Genomic DNA, 11,328 nt, shown 5'->3' on the forward strand with positions numbered 1-11,328 from the left:
AAAAATCAGGCTCCTCAGGTAATAACATGTCTGACTCTTCTTTGGGGAGCAACAAGAAAATACGTACCACAGTAGGAGATTTCAGGAATATGGTTGGTTGGTTTGGGTTTGTTTTGTTTTGCTTTGCTTTGCTTTGCTTTTTTTTTTTTTTTTAAAATTAGATCAGCAAATTTATACTACCACTGCCCTACTGAAGCATTCATATACTTCATTAATAATTCTCAGGACAGCATTTGGCTTTGCCAATCTGATATCGCATGGCTTGCAGTTGAGGTGGAGAGCTTGATTCCACACTTCTGCCTGCAGAAGAGATCAAGCAAGTAAGATGGGTTTTGATGTTCAGTTGCTAGCAAGCTGTCTGCAGATATTGATGGATAACTGAAATTGATATATTTAGGTGGGGTGTGGAGAGAGAAATCTGAACTAAGGTCATTTACATGAATGTGGCCTTTAAACATGAAAATACAGTAAATGAGAGGATAGATCAGTCACAAAGTGTTGAAAGCACTCTAAGCAGCTTATGTTTGTTGATATAGAATACAAGGAGAATAATGGCATAGTCAAAACACAGAGCTAAGAAAACTAACTCTGCAAGTGACAGGCTAGAAGCAATGCAACATGGCATTTGTCAAAGCCAGAGAAAAGAATACTGAGGGAAGCAAATAATGAGGTTGTGAGTGATGTGGTTCTAAGTTTCAGCTGTGAAAAAGTTAGAGAGAATTGCAAAATACACAATGATAAGGAGGTCAATTCTAAGATGATTCCTGATCATAGGTCTTTGTGATGTTTCCCACAGTGGTAAAGCTAAAGGTAATTGGAAGAAAGATAGCATTTTGCTTTGGACATGTTGCACTTAAGCTTAAAGTCTTAAGTCAGAGCACTAAGAAGAAACGACAGTGCAACAGACTGTTAGTTTAGTTTGAGTTAAATGAGAGATGTCTATGGATGGGTAATAAATCTGCTGGTAGCTGACCTAGAGAGGATAGATGATTCTCTATTTACCTATATGGCTTATTTAAAGGCAAACAGCATAGAAGGAGTAAGACTGCAAAGTTTCTGCTGAGTACTGGGTCATGGAGAAGGTAAGTACCTTCAGACCTCTGTTACAGGAGCAATTGCAGAGGAAGGAGGTTAACTGGGAGAAAATGAAGTTACAGACACCAAGCAAGAATATTCTGCTGCTGATGAGAAGGCAGTAATTGGATGGGTTAAATATTAGTTTTGCCATTTGACCAAGAAAATTATTAAAGGTTGTCTTGAGAGGATTTTGAGGGGAGCACAAAAGGCACATATTAGGTTGTAGGGAAGAGGAATCTCATCTAGATATTGTAGATGGCACTGGAAGATGGAGCACTACTGATAAAAATATTGGAGCAAAGAGTGAGTTTCACTAAGATGAAAAAGATTAAAACATGGAGGCAGCAGCACTTTTCTTTTATCTGTCTTTGTTGCACATGTTTGTTTGGCAAAGGTTTCTTTCCATGCGCATGTATGTCTCTTAAATGGAGATCTTAGAATCATAGAATAGTTAGGGTTGGAAAGAACCTTAAGATCATCTAGTTCCAATCCCACGACCATGGGCAGGGACACCCCACACTAAACCATGCCACCCAAGGCCTCATCCAAACTGGCCTTGAACACCGCCAAGGATGGAGCATTCACAACCTCCCTGGGCAACCCATTCCAGTGCCTCACCACCCTCACAGTAAAGAATTTCTTCCTTATATCCAATCTAAACTTCCCCTGTTTAAGTTTGAACCCATTACCCCTTGTCCTATCACTACAGTCCCTGATGAAGAGTCCATCCCCAGCATCCTTGTAGGCCCCCTTCAGATACTGGAAGGCTGCTAGGAGGTCTCCACGCAGCCTTCTCTTCTCCAGGCTGAACAGCCCCAACTTTCTCAGCCTATCTTCATATGGGAGGTGCTCCAGTCCCCTGATCATCCTCGTGGCCCTCCTCTGGACTTGTTCCAACAAGTCCATGTCCTTTTTATGTTGAGGACACCAGAACTGCACACAATTCTCCAAGTGAGGTCTCACGAGAGCAGAGCAGAGGGGCAGGATCACCTCCTTCGACCTGCTGGTCACCCTCCTCTTGATGCAGCCCAGGATACGGTTGGCTTTCTGGGCTGCGAGCGCACACTGCTGGCTCATGTTCATTTTTCATCGACCAACACCCCCAAGTCCTTCTCTGCAGGGCTGCTCTGAATCTCTTCTCTGCCCAACCTGTAGCTGTGCCTGGGATTGCTCCGACCCAGGTGTAGGACCTTGCACTTGGCATGGTTAAACTCCATAAGGTTGGCATCAGCCCACCTCAGAAGCGTGTCGTGGTCCCTCTGGATGGCATCCCTTCCCTCCATCGTATCAACCGAACCACACAGCTTGGTGTCATCAGCAAACTTGCTGAGGGCGCACTCAATCCCACTGTCCATGTCACTGACACAGATGTTGAACAAGACCAGTCCCAACACCGATCCCTGAGGGACACCTCTCGTTACCAGTCTCCAGCCGGACATCGAGCCATTGACCACAACTCTTTGTGTGAGGCCATCCAGCCAGTTCTTTATCCACCGAGTGGTCCACCCATCAGATTGATGTCTCTCCAATTTAGAGACAAGGATGTCATGTGGGACAGTGTCAAACGCCTTGCACAAGTCCAGGTAGATGATGTCAACTGCTCTGCCCCTGTCCATCAGTTCTGTAGCCCCATCGTAGAAGGCCACCAAATTGGTCAGGCAGGATTTCCCCTTAGTGAAGCCATGCTGGCTGTCACCAACCACCTCCTTGTTTTTCATGTGCCTTAGCATGCCTTCCAGGAGAATCTGCTCCAAGATTTTGCCAGGCACGGAGGTGATACTAACTGGTCTGTAATTCCCCGGGTCATCCATTTTCCCCTTCTTGAAAACGGGGGTTATATTTCCCTTTCTCCAGTCATCAATCCACTTAGTAGTAAGGCTACCAAAAATCTGTTTCATACAAGAAACTACCTTATATCCATATGTGCTGTCATCTGCATAGAGTAGCTTCAAAATTAAAAAATTGCAAAGACATTTTGCTGTTTTTTCAAAATAAATATTTAAGCTTTCAAGTTCTGTTACGTCATTTCACTAGTGACATCGTCAAGATGTGTCCCTAATGATGGGTAACGGACATAACGTTATAGCACCATAGTATCAAAGGCATGGAACTTCAAATGATGCCAGGCAATGCTACTGGATTTTAGTATCTGCAATGACAGCCTTCTGCCCTGTACTGCACGGTCAGAACTTTTTCATGGTTACCACTCTCCTACCCTGTCAGAGCTAGATCAGCAGTATCTGCAAGGCCTCTCTGCACCACAAGGCTTATGAGCTAGTGCTGCAAACTGGCCATTTTTCCCTTTGCTCCCTGATAGTGCACCTACCTCTGCTCTGCAGAGAGCCAGAGGCACTGCAGAGGAACAGTGAGCAGAAGGGCAGCAGCTTATGCTGCGACAGGAAATTCTATGGGGATAAGAAAAGCAGACTCAATCCTCCTGCTCATGACCTTCAGTGTAGAGTCAAAGGCCTGTGGGAACAGTAGTTTCTCCTTCTTCCCCAGTGAGATGAGATTGGCAGGGAAACTGAGTGAAGCCCTATTGATCACTTGTTCAGAAAGTTCAATAGTGTTAGGAAAGCTGCAATACATTTTTCTTCTTTTTGTATTGAAGTAATGAGAGCATGGAATGCTTTTCTGCCCTGGGAGGAGTCCTAGCTCAGGTTTTTTGGTTTTGGGTTGTTTTTTTTTTGAGTGTGTATACTTTTCTGCCTTTGTATACTGAATTTAAACCTAATGGCAACAAGCTCGTCTTTCCCAAGTATCTTTTTGTGAAACCCTTAGAAATAATCACCACAGCTATAGGCATCTACAGCTTGGAGGCTGAACAGCCTATACAAAGAGGTGGTGTTCCTCTTTCACCTACAGAGGAAGTGAACGAGTAGTGTCCTGGGTTCAGCAGTGGCAGTCAGTTTTTTGTTTGTTTTTTTTTTCCTTCTTAGTAGCTGGTGCAGCACTGTGTTTTTGACTTTTGGCTTGGGAACAAAAAAAACTGATAACACCGATGTTTAGACTGACCAAGGATTTTGTGAGTCTCATGCTCTGCCAGGGAGGAGGAGGGGCCGGGAGGAAGCGGGGACAGGACACCTGACCCAGACTGGCCAAGGAGGTGTTCCATACCACAGCACGTCATGCCAGGGGATGGAACTGGGAGCTACCCGGAAGGGCACGTCCGTTGGTCGGGCGGGCTGTCTTTTCCGGCGGGCGGTATCGTATTCTCTTCCCTTGTTATTTCTCTTGTCGTTGTTATTGTTGGTGGCGGCAGTGGTGATTTGTGTTATACCTTAGTTATTAAACTGTTCTTATCTCAACCCGTGGGAGCTGCATTCTTTTGATTCTCCTCCCCGTCCCTCCAGAAGCGGAGGGAAGAAAGGTGGGGGGGGGGGGGCAGTAGACTGCGTGGTTCTGATTTACAGCTTGGGCTTAAACCACGACAAGTAGTTATGCTTTCTCTTTGGGGATGACTTACATTGCCTCCCAAGTGCATATACTGGGGTGGGCAACATGGGCATTTGAACCACAGCATCAGGGGACTCAAGAAAGGTGAAAGGGCATCACATGGTGCCTATTCCTAGAAAGTCCGTATGGAGGACTACAACCTGGACTGCTGTTTTGTTTGACTGTTTGTGGGGCAGAGAGTGAGATTCCTTATATGCCCTTTTTACCACTATTTCTGGCATCCTGCCTGACATCCAAATCTTCTGTGAGTGTGTAAGGAAGGGCAATGAAGTGAATTGGAAATGTGATGTCAACTCCATTTGCTATGTTAACTCTCACTTAACCCAAACTGTGAAGAGCAACTGGCATCCTAAATCAATCTGTTCCCCTTTTACCTAGCTAATTTCATACACATCTCTGTAGAATTATGTCTACAGAGATATAAATGGCCCAATCCTCTTTCTGATGTAAAGAAGCAGGAGCTTTTGTGTGTCAGTTTCTCTGGAACAAACCAAGTTTATAGCTTAAGTTGGTAATATTTATAGCAACATTAACAAAGGCAGTGGAGCTAGAAACCAGATTTAGAGAGATTAAAATACAGTTTTAAGGAACTCACTTTTCAGGGCAAATATTTTACAAGTAGGGATTTTTGATTGCTGAATTATCTGATCCTGTGTGTTCTTTGGGTCCTCAGGTCCTTTGTTTCTGGATCTAGATGTTAGACTTTTAAGTGGTGTGGGTTGTTTTTCTTTGTTGGCTGGTTTGTTTGTTTGGGGTTGGTTTTTTCTTGATTGTTTTGTTTCTTTTCTTTTTTTCTTTCTTTTTTTTTTTTTTTTTTTTTGCTTTGATTTTTCATTTTGGCGATGGCTGATTGTGAAAAGGCTATGACTGGTGTCAGAGCACTCAGTGAAGCATTTACCTTGGTGATTTTTTTAAGCAATGTAGGATATACTGCCCTGTGGTAAAGCTGACTCCCTTAAAGTCAAGATGCCTCTTATTTCAGCAGAAAGCCATCTGGGTCAGCTTAAATCACCAATGAAGTGAGGTTATTCTTAAACCAGTTCTGTAGGAGGACACCTGTCCAGGCCCCAGGGGCATGTGCTTAGGCTCATTTCTAAATTAAATTGTTTTGAAGGAAAGCTAATCAGAATCTGAAAATATTTGAAGGTGATTAAATTTGGAATTCATGGAAAATTAGCTGGGAAAAAAAAAAGCTCTTTGCAGATGCCGAATTCAGCATGTGTCAGTAGAGCTCCAAAGGCACATCCTTCCTAGAGTCTTCAAGGCTGCTTTTCTGAGGTCGTCCTGCAATATTTTGGGAAGACACTGACTGAGCACAAAGTACGGTAAGTAAAGCTAAGACATAACATCAGGGCTCTACTTAGAGTTATCTTTTATTCCTCTCACCTTGTGAAGCCACCTTTAGAGAGCTATTCAGGTTGTTAGAAATCTGATCGCAGGTAGAAAAGAGCAGTTCCTGCTGGGAGTTTTGCTGTGCTCCAAGAAGCTTCTGTTGACTTCCTGAATAGCAGGGAAGATCCTAATTGCTTTTAACCATCTCTGTCCTCTCCCCTGCTTTGTTAACTTTTCTCTGCTTTTGACTCCTGAGATATTCAGAACAGCCTTTCACCTTTCAGAAGAAGCACTGGAACTGATACCAAGATCTCCACAGGCAACACTGTTTGTTGTGTACCTATTTTATTGATCTTAACCTGAAGAACCGATCTACATATTCTCAAGCTCTACATTCCGGTATCCTCTCTCTTAGCTATTTAATTTCAGATAAAGAGATTTCCCATCACAGTTTGTGCTTTTGCCCCCACTATGAATGGTTGTATTTTTTTTAAGTGGGATGTAATTATGACCATAGTGCAGTCAGCAAGCTGCACTAGAGTGGCTGAGCTGCTGTTCTATTGGACTCTCTAACAATATCTGTAACAGATATAGGTCTTGTGGAGCTAATCGGCCCCACTTTGAAGGTGCTAAGCCTTTACACTGCTTTGGTCTTCCCTCTGCAAGCAGCTTCTTTGTCTTTCTGGTAGCAGGGATTTGCAGCATTAGCTTCCCCAAAAGAACAAAACAAATACAAAGGACTTTTTAAATAAGATACATCCTTTACCCAGATTGAGGTGGGATACATCCCTTAAGAAAGTGATGTATCAATAAATTAGCAAAATAAGCATCATTGCCCTGTCTGATACAAAAAAAAAAAAAAAAATGGTGTTAATCTTCTTTTAAGGTGAAGGCAAAATCTCTTTGGTTGTATGGGGAGAGGACAGACAGAGGTGCAGTAATGACCCTGTCTGCAGAATTAGTGATGCTGCCACTGGAACACTGCTTGTGCTTCAAAAGCACTGAGAAGAACTGAAGAAAATTCAGACAAGGGCTGCATAAATGTTTTGAGATCTGCTAAAGCAGGCTTTTTAATGAGAAACTAGGGATGCTTGATACATTTTAAATCATCAGCTCAAGGCTCATTAGTTGAGCAGGCAGATGTTAATTTTGACATCCCATGGCTGAGTGAGCAGAGCCTGGTTTCTTCCTCTGTGGAAGTCAGGTATAGCCTGAGCAGCAATGTTAAGACAGGTCTGAGGTTTGGGCATGCTGCTCCTCCTGCTTGTGGGGGACAGGAGGAATGGGGCTGATGACTGCTGTTCTGGAAGGAGGCTTTTTCTCACCCTAGCAGTATTTGTTATCCCTCAAATGATTCATTTGCTCAGAAGAGGCTGAAACCTGGTGATTTTACATGACCCTAGACTGGTAAATGCTAATGTCTGAGATGCTATTGCCTTTTCTCTGGCCTGCCCCTAGAAACTACTTAATCTGTCTGACTCTAAGGGGGCATCCTCACATCTCCAAAGGGGAGCGGGATGGTACTTAAGTCTCCTAACACAGAGCTGTAACATGGCCACAGCGTACCCAGGAAAGCAGGCCTGCAGCATACTCTGAGGACTGAGTTAGTCCTATGGCATATACTTACTTTTTCTTCCCTTGGGACCAAGTTTTATCTCTTCTAAGAAATTTCTCCTTTGAAATATTCTAAGGAGCCTAGACAGATATAATCTTTCTTCCTGAAATTTATTCTTTTGCTTCATTATTTAAGAGACCATCTGATCATTCTTCTCAATTAAAATAAGTGGTTTTCATTCAGCTCCTTGGAGATGCAAATGTCTCTTGCTAAAGCAAAGTCCTTGACTAGCTAATTAATAACTCCTTGCTTCTATGAGTTGGAAAAAGTCTCTCTATTTCTTCTCATTTTCTTTTGACTCTGATGTGGTGAAATGTATCTTAAACTTATTTTACATTCTCTAACGCTAGGTATACGTAAAACATGCCATTACAAATACCTAACCAGGATAATCAGGAGCCACTGAGTTGTGGTCAATGACTCAATGTCTGGCTGGAGACCAGTAATGAGTGGTGTCCCTCAGGGATCGGTGTTGGGACCGGTCTTGTTCAACATCTTTGTCGGTGACATGGACAGTGGGATTGAGTGCGCCCTCAGCAAGTTTGCCGATGACACCAAGCTGTGTGGTTCGGTTGATACGCCGGAGGGAAGGAATGCCATCCAGAGGGACCTCGACACACTTGTGAGGTGGGCTGATGCCAACCTTATGAAGTTTAACCATGCCAAGTGCAAGGTCCTACACCTGGGTCGGAGCAATCCCAGGCAGAGCTACAGGTTGGGCAGAGAAGAGATTCAGAGCAGCCCTGCAGAGAAGGACTTGGGGGTGTTGGTCGATGAAAAATGAACATGAGCCGGCAGTGTGCGCTCGCAGCCCAGAAAGCCAACCGTATCCTGGGCTGCATCAAGAGGAGCGTGACCAGCAGGTCGAAGGAGGTGATCCTGCCCCTCTACTCTGCTCTCGTGAGACCTCACTTGGAGAATTGTGTGCAGTTCTGGTGTCCTCAACATAAAAAGGACATGGAACTGTTGGAACAAGTGCAGAGGAGGGCCACGAGGATGATCAGGGGACTGGAGCACCTCCCGTATGGAGATATGCTGAGAAAGTTGGGGCTGTTCAGCCTGGAGAAGAGAAGGCTGCGTGGAGACCTCCTAGCAGCCTTCCAGTATCTGAAGGGGGCCTACAAGGATGCTGGGGATGGACTCTTCATCAGGGACTGTAGTGATAGGACAAGGGGTAACAGGTTCAAACTTAAACAGGGGAAGTTTAGATTGGATATAAGGAAGAAGTTTTTTACTGAGAGGGTGGTGAGGCACTGGAATGGGTTACCCAGGGAGGCTGTGAATTCTCCATCCTTGGCGGTGTTCAAGGCCAGGTTGGATGAGGCCTTGGGTGACATGGTTTAGTGTGGGGTGTCCCTGCCCATGGTCGTGGGATTGGAACTAGATGATCTTAAGGTCTTTTCCAACCCTAACTGTTCTATGATTCTATGATTCTATAAATGGGCTCTTGACTGAATGCACACACAAGGGTGATTAATCACTTTGGGGTGATGGGACCCCAGCAAGATTCTACTAACAATGTGAGGCAGTCTTCCATTGCACTGTTACACCCAAGGAGGATAGAGAGCAGTGATGGATTCAAGAGATTTTGATACTTCAGTGACTGTGAAGGCAGATAATTGGCTATTGCTATGGCACCATAAGCAGAGTGGGAAATTCAGAAATTAGGTTATATCATTATGTAAAACACACCTAGTTTTAGCAAACAGCATTATAGCATTTTACCAAGGTTTGTAAGCTGTGACAATTCCAGGCAAGTGTAAAAGCAACTATTCTTCTGTAAAAGCTTTGCTGTAAACTGTGTACTTTCTGTCATGTCTTTTATTCTTGTCTCATATGGAGGTGTTTTTCAGAATTAGCAGGTATACAATTCAGTAAATGTGTTACTGGAACTATCATACTGAATAGTGTTTATTGTTAATAAAGTTGCTGGGTTTTACTTTGCACTGGATGTTTAGTGATATTATTAAAAGTTTTTTACCATCATTGATGTGCTGTTTCTGTCTTATTGTCATAGGGAAGTGCAGATTATTAAAGGAATATTAAGATTCTCTTTGTTTTTTTGTTGTTGGGTTTTTGTTGTTGTTGTGGTGGTTATTTTTCCTCTAGATTTTTTCTAATGTCAGTGGGCAAAATAGATCTTGTCTTAAAAAACTGTGTACCTTAACACCTCAGTATTCACCAATGCTGGTTTTGGATAACAAATTAACACTACCTCAGGTTGTTCTGGTTCTTTCCTGAGCTGAAGTTTCTTAGCTTATTTCTCTCTAGTCTTAACAACTTCTGCAGTGTAAGCAGCAGAACAATAGAAATCTTAAAGAAAGTGGAATATTTGTCTTTGTTTTTCATGAAGTACTGAGGTGATTGTCATGGATTAAGCCAGTCAGCAATTCAGCCACGCAGTTTCTACTCTTCCCTCCCCCCCCACCCAGGAGGGATGGGGAGGAGAATGGAAAGAATGTAACTCCCAGGGGTTGAGATAAAAACAGTCCAGTAACTAAGGTATAACACAAATCACTGCTGCTACCACCAATAATAATAATAATAAGAGAAATAACAAGGGAAGAGAATACAATACCACCCGCCGAAAAACAAGCCTGACAGAGCAGAGAGCGTGTCCTTCTGGGAAACTCCCAGTTACATCCCCCAGGCATGACGTGCTGTGGTATGGAATGCCTCTGGCTAGTTTGGGTCAGGTGTCCTGTCCCTGCTTCCTCCTGGCTTCCCCTCCTCCCTGGCAGAGCATGAGACTCACAAAGTCCTTGGTCAGGGTAAACATTCTGACCCACAACTGAAAACATCGGCTTTATCAGTATTATTCCCAGGCCGAAAGTCAAAACCACAGCGCTGCACCAGCTACTAAGAAGAAGAAAAACTGACTGCTGCTGCTGAACCCAAGACTGTGATCTATGCATGAACTAGCAGAACCATGCAGCAAACTATCTGGACTCCCTGTTTAGTAGCATGGATGACTCAGACTATAGGCAGAGTAGCTAGTCCCAGGGTAGGCAAACAGCCATGGACCATCTTCTCCTTTCACCTATCCTTAAGCTTTGCAAGACCAGCTGGCTGTTGTCATAAGGGAAGTGCTGGTGGTGATTTTATGGGACCTCCTTCCTGCAGCAGCAGTTGCTCTGCTGTGACAGCAAGCCCATCTCCTCACTCTCTGCTTCTTGCAGCGAGGGCAGCCCCATGCCCCAGCTTCAGAGGGACCAAGTTCTGCGTTATTAGAAAGTAGAGAAAACACATAGAAAAATCACACACAAAGATTAACTTTAAATCCAACTGTGCATGTCAAACAACTTATAAAAGTGTGATATCACTGCCTAATTATTAAGCAAGATGCATATTTTTAAAGGCTGAATCTTGTGGAGGTATAAAAGACCCACTGACATTTTTTGTCCTTTGTCTTTCTTTAAAGAGCAGCTGAAATCTGTTGACCTTTTAATGTGATTGAATTGAAAAGTTTTAAAGCCCCAGAATTTGTTTTTTTAAAGTCAATCAAAATTTTGGCATTTCAGTATATCTGGCATTTCAGTATCCTAATTTTCATCACCATAAAGATCAATACAACCATCCATCTCTGTTTATGGTATTTTATTTCCTCCAGAAGCTGTCTGGAGTGTCAAAGGAGATCTCTAGATCTCTGTCAACAAGATTCCTATAAGAAACAGCAGAAAAATATTTGTTGCAACTGAATATTAGACTTCCTTTCTCTCAAACCTTTCACAGCAAAATGTAGAGGAGCTCATGGGCCTAACAGCAAACATAAAGTCTTCAGTAGACAAGTTACCTGAGTTATTGATGTTTTAGATGACATTATTCTGAGATGATTTTCTGAAATAAAA

The sequence above is a fragment of the Psittacula echo genome, assembly GCF_963264785.1.
Source record: "Psittacula echo genome assembly, chromosome: 4".
In the NCBI taxonomy this organism is placed as follows: Eukaryota; Metazoa; Chordata; class Aves; order Psittaciformes; family Psittacidae; genus Psittacula; species Psittacula echo.